The 18,430-nt window shown below is 35.9% G+C and overlaps 1 protein-coding gene across 6 annotated transcripts in view; it reads right to left on the bottom strand.

Annotated features, from left to right (window-relative positions):
• ZNF644 (zinc finger protein 644) overlaps positions 1–18,430 on the bottom strand; it is a 72,883-nt gene that overhangs the window by 15,628 nt on the left and 38,825 nt on the right. For 5 of the 6 annotated variants that reach the window (XM_057374181.1, XM_057374191.1, XM_057374161.1 and 2 more), the window contains exons 2-3: positions 10,315–10,370; positions 13–118 (exon numbers count right to left, since the gene is read on the bottom strand). The gene's annotated coding sequence lies outside the window, so the exon portion shown is untranslated. The remainder of the gene's footprint in view (positions 1–12; positions 119–10,314; positions 10,371–18,430) is intronic. The other variant, XM_057374170.1, reaches the window with a different exon arrangement.

The following is an 18,430-nucleotide window of genomic DNA, read 5'->3' as shown; positions in this document are numbered from 1 at the left end:
AGGAGTTATTACCTAGACTCTTTGAATTAAGATGTTATAACTCACAACTAATATCCATGGCTTCCTGCAATGGTCCTTTATAGAAATCCAGGAAGACCACTTTGGACATCCTTTTTTCCTAGGGAGAGAAAACAACCTGGTTAAACACCACCAGTTTCATCTTCATACATGACATTTTAAAATACGTCCAGTATTTTCAGTTCAGCAGAATAACAGTTATCCATACAGTTCAAGGCTAACTATGGTTTCATGGAAATTCTCCATTATTGCACTTGTTTTGATTCAAATCGGCAAAAGGACAAAACAATTATTTAACCTCTTCTGAGTYAGTAAAAAACAAACCTTAATGTAAGATAATTTACTTCTGCAGATAAAAGTAGTTCTATTCAGAGTAGAAATACAATGAAAAATGAAGTAATTAAAAAAGATTTCTTTTGCTACTCCATCACTGAACTGCCAATTTAGAAATACAGCAATGCTTGGATCAAAGACATAAAAAATGCTTTAAGCGTGTGAAATATTTTATTGGATCATTTACCTATAACATACCTTTACGCAAATGTTATACTAGATACCCCAGTTTCTCATCCTCCCATTTCTTAGATTTTTGCTTTTCTTTGCTGTTTTGAGATGGGTCATTTTTCACTATAGTAACGACTTCCAATAAGATCACATTCAAAGCTATCACCCTAAAATGGTGATAATGCACCACCCAGCAGGAGTCTTCACTTCACATACACAAGTTAGAAATGGGCAGTGCAAACATGTGCTAAGAATCAGTAATGCCAAAGTCAATTAAAAGAAGTGAAACCTCCAATGATGCGCACAAAGTGAAACCTCCAGCAATTTTACAACTGAATAATGTAGGCTTCATACATTCCTATCTTCATATAGGCAGCAGAGTATAAAACTGTTACAAAACATTTAYAAGAAATTGAGTAAGACAATTTTGCCTGGAAGATGTGCATTTCCCTTGGTTTATTGTGGCRGAGGCAGACAAAAGTGTGCTCAGTCAATCTGAAAGCCTGCATTAGCTTTTCTCAACAGGAAGCAATGTTGCTAACGAAGTGGTAAATTCAGTGTTAATGAGTGGCTTACTGTTACCACCTCTGAGGTAAAACCTTCCATATTCCAAGTTCCACCCATCTGTTCTGGTGTGAGGGGTTCAGAGAAGAACAGACGCTTCCCATTTAAAGCAACTTCATGGGTACCCCCTGAACAGCGGGGAGGCAGACTGAGAATATTGTGCTGCTTGGAGATTGCAGTCCTCATTATCAGAAYGGCTCCTGAAAACTTCTCACGGCTTTACAAGATGGAGACAAAAGCATGTTGCTCGACATGCAAAACCATACCAATAACAAATATTAGTGTTAAAGCTGAAGTTAAGAAGGTGGCTAGGACACACTGTAGTCACCATTAAACTGAGATTCTCTTCAGAGTTGTCAGAGATATCTAAAGCACTACCTCATGCAATCCTGTAAGAGATTGCTTTCCATACTGTGTATTTAGGGAGATTCTGAACTATTTCATATGGGTATGATGAATAAGTCTTCTATAGTAATACAGGTATCCCTACAGATATCAGTCTTGATTCAAAGCCTGAAATGCTTACTGCATCAATAATATCACTGTTACATTTTAATAATTTTTTGCTAATTATAGCTTTTATTATCATCATATATTATTGTTTTTCCAGCTTTCAAGGTGGTACAATCATTGCTTTTTGTGCAGAACAACAATAAAGTTAACAGCATAGTATTAAACAGAAAATATATTTTTAATTTGCAATAATTTATATATTTTTAATTTGCAATGATTTAGTCTTGTGATAACACTAAACCAAGATGCAATACTTCAATTACATTATCAACTCCATGTATCTAAATTTATGCAGTAACAGTAAGAGGTATAACTGAAGACACAATACTCTGTTTTTTGAGGAAATGTTATCATCAAACAAACTTGTCTTGAGAAAAAGAGAAAAATCAATCATAGTAATAAGATGTTATCAAGGCTATGCAATATTCTTCGCATGCTTTCATCAGTTTTTAAAYTATCTTCTCTATATCATATCAGGAATACAGAATTATTAGTTTTGTCAAAATATATAGCATTTACTACTTGGGGTATTTGAAAAATTAAAAATAGAGATCAAACTTTAAATTTGTTGAACGTACAACTTATCATATCTGCTACCAGGACTATATTAGCTCAACTATATAGCTGAGGTAATTTTTATTTCAACACCAAATGCAATATACCTAGGAGACATATAAATGTAAAAATGRCGATGGAAAATAGCTGGAAAAGCCTACACAAGTATAAACAATCCCAACTCAYACCTTTGAAACACACTTTAGATAAAGGCTAGGTCAAATTCAWTTATTTCAGTTAAATCTAGAATGACTGCAATGCACTTAACTGATATTCCTGGTTTCCATGCTGTGCTATTTACTATTCAGAAGTTATTTAATATTCAAAAGTAGAAGGAAAACAATTATTTATCCAACTAGGCCATACTCCACTCCCTATTAATTGATTTAAAATTTGCTTAATTTTAAACACCGTTTTTATTCATGAAGTATCAGTTTTAAAAATCATAATGCGTTCTGCAGAGATGACTGCCTGTGGCCAGATAGTCTAASTATTAAAAAAGTGTAAGGTCAGATCTATCTTCAAGCTGACAGATCATAATTTAAATGCCTTAAGCTAATCTTATTGTCTTAAAAATCTTGAACATCAGTATTTTTGCAAACTATCAGCACTTGCTATAACACCCTTACTACACTACATCTTGAGGTTACTACAGAAGAAATRAGGTGATAATTGCATATTAACATAATTATTTGGTAATCCCTCCAAGCAAGCTTCCTAGGTCACTCAGTAATTCAGATTAGATGCAACCTTCCTGTCATCAGATCTATGCTGTCCACTTTCTGTTCATTAATAATTCTTTTTGATAGGAATGTACTTAATTCCATTGTTCTATGTACATTATTAATTGTATTTATTACCAGTAGGTTTATGACCTTTCCAAGTTCTTATTTCGTAATGACAACCTTTACTATGCAATAGGGTCACACACCAAATTAAGAGCACTGCCTTCATGCAGTGCTAGCTCAGTGAAGCTTACATCTTGCCTACTCGCAGTTGTAYGCAAGAGATGTGTCAGTCTCTGTTGCAAGCCCCACACTATTTTGCAGGGATTTACAACAAATTTGAAAGCACACTAGAGCTAAAAATTAAGATGGAAGAATTTGGCTGAGTTGGTGAAAAGCATGAAATGCCATTATGTGTTCCGGTATCAAGTTTCTCACTAAATTCATAAATATAAGCCAATGAGCTAAAAGCACAGTGACTCTCTAAGTAGCACAAAAACTTAGAAGCCATCTCCTAAATGGACTGAATTTAATTCATCAGCCTAGTGCACGAAACTGAGGAAATACAATGTCTTTCAGCAGTCTTGTAACAAAGGCAAAAATGTACTTGTCCTGTGCTAAGTAACTTCTCCTAAGTCAAGTTCTTTAAGCAGATATGTGAATAACCAGGATACTCAAGGGATTATTCAAATATTCAAGAGATAGGAAGGGTGCTTCAGGTTTGCACTGTTCCCATTTAGCTTTTTCTTCAAGACTTCATTATAAATATTCAATATATAAATAACAAAACCTATCATTTTTCCACAAGTGTTCATTAAATAAAACTTCCTCAAGCAACAGATTATATTAAAGATGATGATTAAGTCACAGATTTTTAAGCAACAAACAGCAGACCAGAGAGAGCTTAAGTACATCATGGCACRGGGCTAAAAATGCATCTCCTTCTATTTTGTCCATCACAGTCTATGCTTTAAAACCTTAATCATGGCAAACATCACGCATAGAACTTCTGCCAGAAGAGTAAGGTTTAAGAACCTCTGGAAAATGAAAATTTGTACAGAGTAACAGAGGAAATAGCAGTGCATCAACACAGTCACATCTTGACAAAAAAAAATTTAGAGGATAGCTGCACAATATTTTTGCCTCTTCCATATAGTAATGCACACAGATTTTATACCTCTGGAGCTTTGGGTATTATCTAGCAATATTAATACACAAAATCAATAAAACCATGATACTCTGATCATTAGAACAATACCTATTACTGTTTTCCAGTTTATTCCTTTTTTAAAAGCTGTCCTGATCCACCTTTCAGATAAATGAAACCATTAAGCCTGACAACTAGAGGACAAGACAGTGACTCACCTTCCTCCAGCTTCTATTTGTGTTTGCAAATCAAGTTGYTGAAATACATTTCCTTCTACACAACAGAAACACTATTTGTAGACTGCTTTACTTAGCTTTGAAACCTACGGATTCACCTGATCACTTCTGCATTTTTTCAAGCTTCTGTAGCAAAGAGACAGCTTGTTTAATATGCACAAGTGTGAGTACTGCTCCCCACCTACTTTACATACAGTCCAGTTACTAATCTAACTACAAGAGTTCCACTCAAAACTAGTTATCTTCAATACAATTCAAATCCACAGCTTTCACATAAAAATACACTGAAAAATTCTCACAGCTAACTAGACTGCCAAATTAAAATTTTTAAAAGCAATGTGAAATATTACCAACACATCTGTAYTATACCCAAATAAATATAAAATTACTTTCACCCACACTATAACATTTTGTTACACTGTTGAAAGGTTCACTGAGTTGTCAAATATCTGYAGAAAACATTGACCAAAGAGAAATTCTCCATTATAGGGGAGCCATCACAAAAGCAGCTCATCTTTTCAGTAAGATTATAGCTGGGAAGAGCAAATCTGAAGCCCACTTTTTCAGAAAGTTTCTTTTCCTTAAATTTAGCTCCTCATGAGACAATGTCTTCAAAAGCTGTCTGTTAGGAACAGTAAGGAATGCAAAAAAAATCCTCAAAAATGTAAAGATTTCAGAAACTTGATTTCTGGTTTAAAATGTCTAAGAGTGATACATTAACACATGTGAAAGGAAACTGAACACAAMCTGAAATAAGAATGACCATCTAACAATTAGAAATCACAAAAGAGAATTCCATTACTGCCACCAATCATTCTTAATCTTGTTCCTCTATTATTGATTTGCTTGGGAAAATAAACCAGTTTGTCACAACGGRGGGCATCATGCTAAAATTCAATACTGAAATCAATAAAAAGAAATGACAATACAATTTAAGTGTCACAAGAGTCACATGTATCACTATAAAAAATACTCTTTTAGTTTTAAGTGCTCATGCAGCAGCTTAAGATAGTTTCAACAGCAAATGCTTTCCAAAATGAACTATGTATTTCTAAAAGATGACTAACCCAAGATGTTGAACCTGGTAACTTAAGAACAGTCACACACTGTCTGGCAACTCCAAAGGCTACCATAACTCCTGCACAGCATTCCACACTCCTGTTCACAGCAGACTGCCAGATACTTAGGTCTTCATGTTCCAGCAGCTTTCTAGTTTGGATTTTAATAGTGCAATCTACTGGTTTGAATTGCACTGCCATTAGCKCTACTAAAGATGAGAACTRAAATCAAACATTGAATTGTCCTAAATGCAGACATACATGGCAATGACTACTTGTATTCCACTAAAAGACATAGAAGTATTAAAAATACAAAATTAATGCTCAGTGAAAATACACTACTTCTCTCCTAAGCTGTTCCTTTACTTTTACATGCCTAACTTCTCTTCCTTGATGCCATCTCACATGCTCACACACTTTTTTTATAAAGAAAATAAATGTTTCAGAAAACACCATTAATCTCTTTCATCACCATTACCTATGCTTTTCAGTGAAAAGCATTCCTAAGCCTCAAGTATGGTACAAAAAATTGCTTTTATCTAGACATGACACAATAAATAATATTATTAACCAGCAGCATCATTAAAACTAGGAAGCTTTTCTTCATTACAGTCTACAAATGAAAGTCCTTGTCCTATCCGCGCTGCAAGACATCTTTATCAGGCTGCCAAAAAATTAAGGGTTGTGAGCAGCAGTACAAARTGTGGATGGCCAGGAACTACAGCTGTACCCAGGAACACAGTGGGCCCCACACTGATCAACACCTTCATTAACAATGTGGATGATGGGGCCCTCAGCAAGACTGCTGATCACACAATCAGCACACTGTGATGCCATTGAGAGGGACCTCAACAGGATGGACAATGGGATTAAACAAGATCTCTACTGGTTCTTTCCAAACTCAACTATTCTGTGTTTCTGTTTTAGTACACTTTACCACACAGTAYCCCAATTTTTGCTTTAGCCCTCTTTAGAGTGCTCCACGTGCTCACACTATCCACAATTTTTCAATTTCAAAATATAATCAATATAGGCACAAAAGTTTAAAAAGGTTTCCAACCACCAACTTTGAATTTATCATTCTGACAGCTGAAGAAAATAACACAAAAAGKATTAGGCATACTGTAAAAGAGCATTCTCTCTGTCCCAAGTTATGTAGAATATACTGACAGCAAGCCTATGATTTGATGCTCCTCTCCTTTCTACCTCTCTTCTACTGATACCGTTTTCCRAAGTTCCCTCCCTAAATAGTATTTTCACTGAGTAGTATTATCACACTCAAATTTATAGACATGCATTTCCCAAATCCCACTTCATTTTCTAGTTTTATTTCTACAATTTTAGATTCTACACAGGATGAATTGTCTCCTTCACCACCATATACTTCCTCATCTGTCACACCTCAGAGAGARTTCTCAGTGTTGGCTCTTCGGGCAACACAGTTAAAGTATTTCCTCCTTAGAGAACCCACTGCAATGGGACCAGCAAGGTGCATCTCCAGTCACAGAGAGTGAGGCATTCCACCAAGAAACTGTTCAGGAAAGTATCTGCAACCTTCCACACTTCAGGCTCACCACTACAGTCCTTACATGGGGCTTAATTATTAAAATTAAAGAACCTGCTGACCATTGCAGACAATTTTGGCTTGAAGAGAAGTGGAAGTATTTTCAACATGGCATCATATACTGTCAAATTACTGCACTATACATTGGAATTATGCTTTTCTTTGCAACAAAGCCAGTGTAAATAACTGCTGTCTTCTTCCACTGCCCCAAGTTCCTTTCTTCCCACTTTATCAACCATTTCATTATCCAGTTTAAAAGGCTGGGACCCAAATGCTGATGAATCAGCACAGACAAGAGGCGACAACTGTGAGCAAGGGCACAAACTTTTACTAGCTTTGTTAGAAAAATCCACTGGGGAATCTTTTCCTAAAACCTATAGGAATAAATAAAAAAGTAAAAATGTAGAGAACATTTCATAAGGCAAAAAAGCAGCTTTGGCAGTCCTCCATTTAACTGCAGAATGCAGTATAAAGAATAGTACCATGAAGCAAATTTTATGTTTTAAAATTACTTGAACTAAACCACTCAATCGAAGCAAAATGCGAGAAGTAAATGCTGAAATAATTCAACTGGGGAACATTAAATACATCTTCTGAGAATACTATTAACACAAGCAATACTCTTAAATTACATATTAGACATGATAGCTAGATTTTCCATAGAGACATACAAATGCAAATCCTTCCAGTAGGTTARATAAAAAGTATTTTCGTTTCTAAAACATAACTAACTTTCAGAAATTCAGAAACTAATCTACTCCCCTTTAACCTATAGTTTCACAGGATCAGCCACTTTATCTCCTCACAGATAAGTCCTTTTGAAGCCAAGTACTGCCACCAAGTGGTGGTGAAATTTGGTATGCAAATCCAATCATTCCCCATGTGTAGAGCATACAGAACTGAAAAATGTTCCTGCAGCTGCCAAATATGAGCAGTGCTCTGCTAACACAAGACATTTAAAAATTAATCAAAGCAGAACCCAGATATCCAAATTTAAAACTGGTCTTCATTGTAAAATAMAGGTTTTCCCAACAATTCCATTCCTTTTGTTCAGACACTGCTTGTAAGCAACTGGGTAAAGAATACTTTTTTCCAATACAAATCCAGTATATATCAATAAAACATTAAYAATTAGGTATTTAATGTAACTTTATGCAAATCCCCAATGACTACAACTGTATCACCAGAGAGGTCTTATTTTCACTATAATCCCAAATATCAGGAAAAAGAACTGCAGCCACTACACTCACGATAGAAGACAGGCATTTGGAGACTGAAGACAGGCATTYGGGAAATGCAGATTGTTCCAGAAAATGAACTCTTTCAGTCATCCCTGCTGCCCCTCTGAACYCTTCTCAGCTCTGCCATATTTTTCTGTCACAGGACTAGACTAGTACTCAAGAAGCAATACCTATTGMAATGCAATCCAATTACAGAACACCACGAATTTGTAGAACTGGATCTGTTTTTTATTTTGTTCCCCAACAAAGCACAGTAATTTCATCGACTTACTGACTATTCAGTTGTTATTTTTACAGAACTATGGGAACCTCAAGTCCTCTTCTAAGCAGCAACAATACTAATCAAACATCATTACACTGTTGCCATTTATTCTTTTATACRTTTTTCTGTCCTCTTGCTGTGTATGCAATACTACAGGCCTTCTCCTCAGAAACGAGCTTTTTTCTACTAAACATGGTTAACCATCATTAAGATGAAAGGTCTTCAGTGTTTCATTCAGAAGACTTCATGCTTAAAAACCACACTCAGGTAATAGACTTTTCAACTAATTTTCTGTATTTAAACCAGTAATTAGATAACACATAAATTTAAAAGAAACAGAAATGGCATAATGGCATAAATTAAAAAGAAACATAAATGGCAAACATTAGGTACAGAAAGCATTAGAAGGCAAACAGAACAGTCTGAATTTCTTTGTTAATTCAAGTCCCTTTCCTAGCCACAATTCTTGTTTTTCACTCATCTTCAGATGAAGTATTTACTTGTGCAGAGTTATATTCATTCCTTTTCTCAAAACAGCACATTCCAGAAACCAGCAAAGTCAAACGAAGGCAGTAAACACCCCCTACACGTCAGTATATGCATAACATAGCAGTAGAGCTAATTTTAATTGTTTATAGTTCAGAAGGCAATTCAGAAGACATTCATAATCAAAGTCCTGAATCACTTATACATTATACAAAGGATCAACACTCAACAGAAGAACTATTTTAAATTCCCCACAAAATACTTTTCTATAATCAGTATTTTTAAGTTGACAGCAGTAGCTCTGAAGAAGCCTTAGTGGAACAGAAGATATGAACAAAGCAGCTCATGTCTATTTTAAAATATACATACTACAATTTCAGGGCAATATTAAGTCTACATATTAATTGGAGTTTGGAACTGAGGAACAAACTCATTTAAGCAAATGGCATCTCTCTCTCTCATCTCTTCAAAATACCAAGTCACTGAAAGCAGCTGCCTTCTGAGACTGCACATTAGTCAAACAGCAAGCAGCAAACTTGAGAAGACAGCTTCAGTTTGTTACAGAAATCTCAGTACCACAGTCCATAATGCCATGTCTCCAAAAGGAGAGAATTTACTGAATTGTGGGGCTTTAGCTAAAGAATCTCTTGAAAGACTCAAGTTAAAACAGATTAAAGCTCTTTGTTACATATTTCACATAATTACATGGAGAAGAGATTAATTTTATAGTTCAAATTATTCCTGGAGTAGCAGGTAAATGGAAGAGAAAAAAACTAGGCTTATCTAAATTCTTTTTCTCAAAATAACAGAGGAAGGGGTTGGGGAAAAGGAGGAAAATGCCAGTTACAGAAAATTTTCCTAGATGGACACTCTGCAATTGCAAATGGATACTTAAGTTCTACCAGCAGTAAATCTCCATACACTTTGTCTTTCAAATAGCTTGCAAATAGGTTCTTAAGGACAGGAAGGGGTGGGGGGGAATTCCAACAGAATTCCATTATTTAAAACCTGAAATGCAATTCTGATAGTTGGTCAAATTTCCCACAGTTATTTATTAATACAGTAAGTGCAAGTTTAACATGTCGCTTTTACAGTGCGAAGTGCACTTCCAGTACTTTGAAACCAGGTGAATAATACGTAGAGGATGAAATTAATTTAAAGTACTCATAATTTTGGCTGTCAACACCTAGCAGAATGACTTGACAGCTTTTGGACTATAATAGTTAACAGAAGAAAATCATAATTATAATCACAGTATTAAATAGTGGGGTAATAACTTCTGTTCCTCCTTTGGTTCGTAGAAGTAACACTCCATACATCACAGCAATCAAGACACAAATTTCAAGAGAATTTTCACTGACCACTTTTCTGCATGTTTAGCACTACACGCCAATGGCATTTTTTGGGAAAAAAAAATCACAAACACAAAACTCCTACTCACCTTTTCTTGTTTGATTTACATTATGCTGCACGATCCACTTCCACATTAAAACAAACCTGCAAAATAAAACAAGAACTTAGTGCATAGCTGCCACTGTTTTCTGCTTGTGTCCTACATTATCAGATAACACAGGCAAGGCARAGAGCTAAGAAATCCACATCCATAAAACTTTTCTATCTTACTCATCTCAGGGTCAAAATAACAACATTACGGTGGTCTTCTCTCAAACATGTAATTTCCAAATTACATAGCTACCAGCATTTTATTTAAAATTCCCCCCAAGAAGTTGTATCAAATATACACACGCTATTAAACTAAGTGGGCAGAACAGGGGAAAAGAAGTTGCACGGCAAAAAAAAGCTCTGCATTTTCTGCTATGTGCCTTCAAAGTCAGCTATCTTAAGTTCCCTGAACAAGGAATGATGCACAGAAAGGAAATGGTTACAAATGAAAGCTTTTTAAAAATCTTTTTAGCAAAAAATGATCAACATAGTTGAGATTAAGTGCTGGAGGACTTTAAGCCTGGGCCTAATTCTTCACCTTTTCCAGGGCAAAGTTGTATCATCAAAATTGACTCTAAATGAGGTAACTATCCTCACATAGCCTCACATGGCTAGGATTCCTTACCTCATTTTATTCACACAGCTTTTTGATTCAGAGTTCCCCAATCAGCYTGCAACTGCTTCAAAGCCACTTGCCTAAATTACAGAGAATAAGGGAAGACAGACCTTTCAAAAAAGTCTACCTGGGTAATATAAAGTAACAGAAGACAAGTAYTTGAGCTCCTTTCTCTAGCGTCAGGATCGCATCCCAACTATCACATTAACTGTAGCTTTATGCATGACTGTTATTCAATATAAATGCTCATTTGTCAAATAAGTTTTATTACAGAAAAAAACAGAATTCTTTAGTCAGGTTTTAAAGTAAYATTCATTCACCTAGAGAAGCAGAAGTGTTGTTTTCTAACAGCAGTGGAGCTCTACCGAATGTTACAGAAATTAAATGTAAAGCTACAGCTAAATGTCCACAAAAATAACAGCTTCTGTATATGAAGAGCCAAAACACCTTTCAAAAAATGGGAAAGAGGGTCTATGATCATGGCTTTATGTGATCAAAGATTAGGATCAGCACTAAACCAGACATCCCAGTAAGCCTGTGYACTTTGGCTGGGCAGTGACAATTGCCTAACACTTCTCTCACTGAAGAACTGCAAAGACACTGCCCCAGTCCAAAATGGTCTCAACATTGACATCTTGTAAACATTGCAATTAACTAAACATTAGCAGTAATTGCTCTCAACACAGATTTCACTGTTTGTGAGTCAAGTGCAGAGAGACTCTTTCCATCAAAGGACAGAGCCCAGACAACTGCAGATCACTGGGGTGATACAGCAGTACACTGTCATACCACCCACTACTCTGTAATAGGACCACATTACTTTGGACCAGACAATTTACTTTCTTGACATAAAATGGGAAGTCTTACTCGACACCATTTATCTAGAGAGCATGTACTCTTGTAGTCATTGAATGTTCACTTTTTTCACAAAGAGATCATCAGCAAGTAAACTGCTGAAGGACCAAAGGACTGGTCACCAAAGCCCTGCATCAAAAACTTCATAGGGCCCTGAAGAATGAACTCCCATTTTTGGGATTTCAAACCCTCTGATGTACAAAGCTCCACCCAAGAGGAGATGGTATTTGTAGTGGCACGGAAACATCTTGATGAAGGGAACACAATCCACAAGAAGACACCAGATTTTAGCTCAAACCACTGCCAAACTACTGATATCATTGAGACTGTTTAAAGCCACCCACCGACAGTGCTTAACCAGCACTCACCTCTCCTCTCAAAGGTCTTTCCGCTGTCAAATAAGATTCTTCTCAMTCCAGTACAATCAAAACTCTAACACCTACTGCTCTTTTCAAGGGTGATGACATTTGAAATAACTGAGCACCTGACACTATTTACCAGCAGATTCAAGAACGGTAATTCTCCAAAAATTTCCATAGGGAAAGGCAAAGATTTCAACATCATATATGCTTTTGCTCCAATTTGTCTGCCTTAATTCTCATTATCAGGAAAGGAAGTGAGAATGAAAGCCACCCTCCAATACCGGTAATAAAATCGACAGCATCAAAAAGGGATGCAGAATTGAGTAAGAAATGTAGTTACAGAGCATTCACCTGGAGACCTCAATATTCAAAGAGAGAGAAGGGGGACCACAGCAGGGAAAAAGGACTGCTGTAAAATGGTCAGGCTTCTGATCAGTGATAAGCAGCTGCCTGCTCTGATAAGGGCAGTTAACAGGAAGTGGAAGAAAACTGAAATGGTGGAGATGAGAGTGATCACAAGCACAGCCCCAGTAATACTAAACCAAAAAAGATGGACTGAAAACTCTTGTTATAATGAAGTATCTCTTAACACAWCCCCTCCCTCTCCAAGGAAAAAGTTTATGAAATACTGGAATGCAAAGGTGTACAATGACTAAATGAAATTTGCTGTAATCCTGACAAGAGTTTCGATCTATTTATTTACTATGCAGCCCTTATTTCATAACAGATCTGTGAAAACTGACATTTCTATATCTCTCTGGGAAAAGACACAACCACCTTTGACCACTACCATCTCCTGGAACAGTTGCAGCCAGGAACGTAATTCATATAGAAGTTTTTTACGTGTTTTTTTAATGCTTCTTTGTTTTGTGGTGCATTGCTGTTTAACACAAAACTGGTTTTCACCCCGACAGCTGATTATGCCTATGTGGAAAGGAAAAAAGAGGAAGAAACAAAGATTAGAATAACTGTACTATACAAACTACTTTTGTTGCTATAAACTGTGGGTAAACACCAACCTGACCTAATATAGCAAAAGGCTTGCAACTGTAGTCTTGCCTTTATGGCTTAGAAAATTCGATTAGTTAGTCAAGAGYGGCAGCTACATTTATTGGAATATGACCATCCCTGCATTAAATTCAAAAGTAGGGTATGGAGTGTGGAATAAATTTCATTGTAATATCTGATATTAGATATCTGATATTAGCTCTGGAAATTAACTATAAACAAAAAATCTAAAAATCCTAAATATCAGTGCAGGAAAAAACAGCCAGCAGAAAGCAGAGATTACTCAAAGAAAAGGCTATTACAAGAAACCCAGAAGTTCCAGCCAAAACWGTACATACAGTATCAAGGATACAGTAATTTCATAAGAGGACTGAAAAGGCAAAAACCTAGCTGGCAGGAGTCTCCTACATGAGTTAATACACCTGGAGAACTCTTTAAATACAAGCCTATACAACCATTTTCCAAACAAGTAGTCAGCAATGACCTTGCCTGTACAAAATGTAGTTTCCTGCTTTCTGTTTGCAAAAGGAGCTTTGATTGGCATTGATTTCTATTAAAAAAGTATAAAAAATAAATTTATACTATAAAAAGTATAAATAATAAATATCAAAGTATATAAATAAATCAAAAATCTTACTCAATTTGTTTGCATGCCACTGCAAATACTCAGTACACAAATATCTAGAACTAACATTCAGTGTACATTAAATAATCACTTGAATTTAAACATGAGGGTTTCTAAAACCACAAAATCAATTCCCTTTGAGAATTGGCAGAACCTTTTAATTTACACTATTCCAATTATAGTTTAACCAGCTGAATTATAACCRCCAAACACATTTACCAAACATAAATGTATAAACAAAAAAATAGCWATCACTCTTCTTAAAATAGTTAATGAAGAGCAGTACCTAAGAGCAGGTACTATACTGAAGTCTGAATTATCCAGAAGTCAAATTAAGCTAAAGCTTAACACTTCATAACACGAAGAGACAAAATTTAAGTCTTTTTACTGGAGATGCTTCTGACTTCAAAGAATCTGCAGTGAGTGAACAAAATCAAGCAAGGGACTGCAAGAGAGAAGACTGCCTCTTGCATTTYGAATCTCCTGCTAGATTTTGAGTTATCTGAAAAATAGTTCAAAGAAGTTACAGTTCTTCCTTTGTCTATTGATCACAGTAAAAGCCACATGCACAGTTCCCAAAGCTGTGGTAGGGCTTTCACGTGGAAGTGTTGAAATCTCTCATTTTTCTACTCATAGAAAGTTTTGCTTTTTGACAACACTCCGTACGGGATGGTGAAGCATTTCAAGGAAAAGTGTGACAGCATAGGAAATGAACACAAMTGATCATACCTCAGACTGGGAAGCTGTTTCAGTCCAAACAAGATTACAAGCAGTTGAATGCAACATTAATAGGAGTATCACAGTAGGGAAAAAAGTAGTCTGACAGAGCAGCTTGAATGGAAAAAAAAGACCCTCTGTTTATACCACCAATTAGGTCAAACAGATTTAATTATTATTTCAAGAATGTGCATACCATAAATAAAAAAAAAATGAAAGCCATCACAGCAAAAAGTATTCTAGGTAGGCAGGAGTTCGGAGTAACAAAACGTATTTGTTGAAAAGGTTATTTTTCCTCTATTACTGAACAGATCAGACACAAACATTCAAAGACATACACAACAGGCATCCAATAGAGATGCAAAGATGTCTACAGAGAAGCAAGGGGAAACAATCTGAGTGCTATTTCCTTTGAGTATACATTATACAGTAAGCAAATACGTAATAATCAATACACAATTGAAAGCATCATAAAAGCATTAAACTGCAGCACCAGCTTGAAGATGGGAGTCCTGAAACACATTTAGATTTCAAGACCTTAGGAGAAAATACTAACATGTTGTTTCTGAAGGTTACTTCAGTTTCTCCCCTCAGCTGAGATGGGCATAACATTCTAAGTATTATTTATATTCAGAAGTTTACAGTCCATCAATACCCAATTAAATTTAATGGCATTCTTCACAGTGAGATCTACCATAAGCAATAAGCTACAGAGAAATAATTTACCTTCTTTATAATTTCTCCACCCATTTAAGCTACAGATCAACCTACCACTCACAAAACAAACATCCATATATTTTCAGTCACCCTTTTATTCAGCTTGACTACATGAACTAGCTCTTCATTTGCTGCACTTACACACCTTAAATACCACAGTTTTTCTCAAATAGGGAAAGCTTAAAGCATAAAATGACATCATCTCTCCACTCCACTCCAAACTGCTAATGGCACTGTACACGTCCTTGGCATGATCCTTGACTCTGAATACTTCTCCATTCATATACTGTCAGCAAAATCTCATCAATACATTACCTAAGCAGGAACTGCCTCTACCCTGCCAGTTATACAGTTATACAACCATTCTGCATCCAGTCTGAATTTCTATATTTCTATATTTCTATATTTATATGTATTCCTTCACCAAACATCATCTTCTAAGCTTTACACAGAGCACCTTAAAATACAGTTACATGAAATCTTCCCTACCTCATAAAAATTTTGATTGTGGTTCCTTAAAAATTTTTAGTCTAAGTTTGCACATCCTATTTCTCAGCTGAAAAGTAAATGAAAATGCAAACCAAGAAAGCTTGATTACTGAAGTGCTTTTCTAAGGAACCAACAACCTTAACTAAAAAACATGCATTTTCTGTCTTAAAAAAACCCAAACCAAACCAAACTTTTAGAAACATCTGAGGCAGCTCATTTTAAGAAAACAGCCTCTTATATTTCAAGGTTGTTTTTTTTAAACAYCAAACTGTACAGTGACATTTGATATTTGTAGTGTTGTCCTCTTCTTTCTCCAAAACTACAGAATTTTAGTAMAAAGATGAAGCAGGCCAAGTTAAGCATAAGAGTAAAATAAGTGTAAGCTAAGGTTATGTCCATCAAATTAGTGCATCCCCTTTTGTGTACCAGCAAACAACACCATTCTAAAATTAGTTCAAAGACAGTTCAAAAATCTATCTTTACATAGTACGTATTTTTCTGCCACTTCAAGGGTTTATTTTATATGTTTTTGGCATACATGTCTCAAAATAGTTTATCAGCCCACCTCTACTGAACAAATCCAGTGCCTTTTCAGTTAAGCAGTCCAACAGAGAACTTCACCAAAACCCCAAAAGCTGAAAAAGGTACAGAAAAATGGGATCTTGTTGAGGTGTAAGACACATCACATATATGGAACTCTGATGAAGAGAAGCCACAGTTTACTGTCAGTCCATACCTGTCATCAATCTGTCACCTGTGGAATCCTGACAGAGACAGAAATGCATCAATTAATCTTCACATATTCACTGAACTTGACAAACCCCTTTCCTGATGTACTGCATAACATAACTCTCAAATTCCTCAATGTAACTGCAATCTGTTAATCAAAAACCTGCAAAGAGTGTGAGGTTTTGATTTATCTCAATACATAATGCACTTATATCCTTATGAAATAAAATACAATAGTTTCCCAAGTAGATTCCACTCTATAATCTGACCCTTATTTATGTATCTTCATCCTTATTTATACATCTTCAAACAGGATTAAGGCTGAACGTATTTATTTCAAACTCAAAATCTAAAAAAAAAAAAACCCTTCTGCATGCAGAAAAARAACTCAGGACTTAATTACAGAAAGCCAGAATTATGTTACCAGATACTATTTCACAAAATATGTGGTATCTCTGTACTGGATTTTTCCCTTCAAGTTGTTTTATAAGGACATTATGATTATTATTAKAATTTGAAACCATTAAGCAATTTTTTAGTGTAGAAAAGGCAGTAATGAGGTTTTAAAAAACATTTACTAGAAATTAATTTCTTCACTAAATAGACTGACATTCTAAAACAAGAAGCCTGATATTCATTAATATCTAAACGCATTAAATATGTTCCCTTTAAGGACACTTCACTTCAAGGCAGTATCTCACACAACATTTCTAACAGTAGTTAAAGCAGCACATTAATAATCACGCCATGTTGTAACTGTAGCAACAATGATTTCTGGTAGCCATTTTCTTTCCAGCTTTAACAGTATTTCAAAGCCAACAGTCCTTCCTGCAACCTCTATATAAAACCAAAGGCAGTGAACTGCTCAGCAGTTTTCTCTGGCTGCACTCTTCAGATGCCTCCCTCCAGACCGKCTGCAGCCCACTGCACTTACCCATCAGTATTCTCTAGCGCTGGACTCCACTCAATTTCTCTTTACACTAATGGAAATACAACAGCATGGCAGCTCCCTTTAAAAAAGACCCCAAACGTCCAACCCCCACATTTAGGAGACTAAACAGTTTGCTATGAAAGGATACTTTAAGGGGAGAGCAGCGCTGCAGTTCATTATTTTCACCTGCAGGCGCTAAGAACACAYAGCCCAACACAGGATCACCGAGCCGCAGGCTGTGCCTCGGTCACCGCACCGACAGCAACTGCTGAACCCTCCGCAGATCACAGATTATAACATCAAAGAGAGTGCTGCAGCCAAAACCAATTCCTTAATATACTTATTCTGAGTATCTCTGAATTTTCTACATTGTAAAGCAAACTAGTGTACACTTTTATTTCCAAATCTTCCTCTGTGTTTCTGCAGTCTTCAAAACGACAAAATTTGAAACACTTTAAGACTGCAATGCAGTTTTCAAGAAAGGTTGAACCAAAAATCATACAGCTCAAAATTAGTGATAAATTACTCTATTTTCTTCTTCCCTTAAAAAAAAAAACAAAACACCTCCCTTCCTTGTTATCGTGACAGTTTGAAAACAAAGCAGTAGAAAACAGAAAATTAGTTACATAAACATTTGTAACAGCAATGGGAGGAAACAGTGAACTGGTATTAGCACATAAGCAACCCCTACAAAACAGGATCCTAAGTCCAAACTCAGYTCCTCACAAGTTTGTTCCAGTTGAAAGGGTAGCTATGCTGGGATCACGAGCTCTAATGCCTGCTGTTGTCTGTCTAGACAGCATTTCTGAACTCTTCCTGACCATGGCAGGAAAAGGAATCTCCTGTTCCTAGCTGCAGAGGAAGTGTATTTTCTGTGCTCACAAAAACGTAAAATCTAAAAAAATTTCCTAGAGATTTCATGCACACTTTTCATAAGTATCCAAAAGCCTCTCCTCATAAGGTGGTAATAAATATATCACATATAAAGGCTTACACTTACAGTGAAGGTAGGCTTATGCTGAACTCTGAATTGGCGTGGCAGAGATTTTATCCTGATATGCCTAT

The sequence above is a fragment of the Malurus melanocephalus genome, unplaced genomic scaffold (genome assembly GCF_030028575.1).
Source record: "Malurus melanocephalus ecotype Western Australia unplaced genomic scaffold, MMel_1.1 scaffold_8, whole genome shotgun sequence".
NCBI lineage: Eukaryota > Metazoa > Chordata > Aves > Passeriformes > Maluridae > Malurus > Malurus melanocephalus.
The sequence above is the reverse complement of the archived record's forward strand: the minus strand, read 5'-3'. Positions and strand labels throughout refer to the sequence as shown.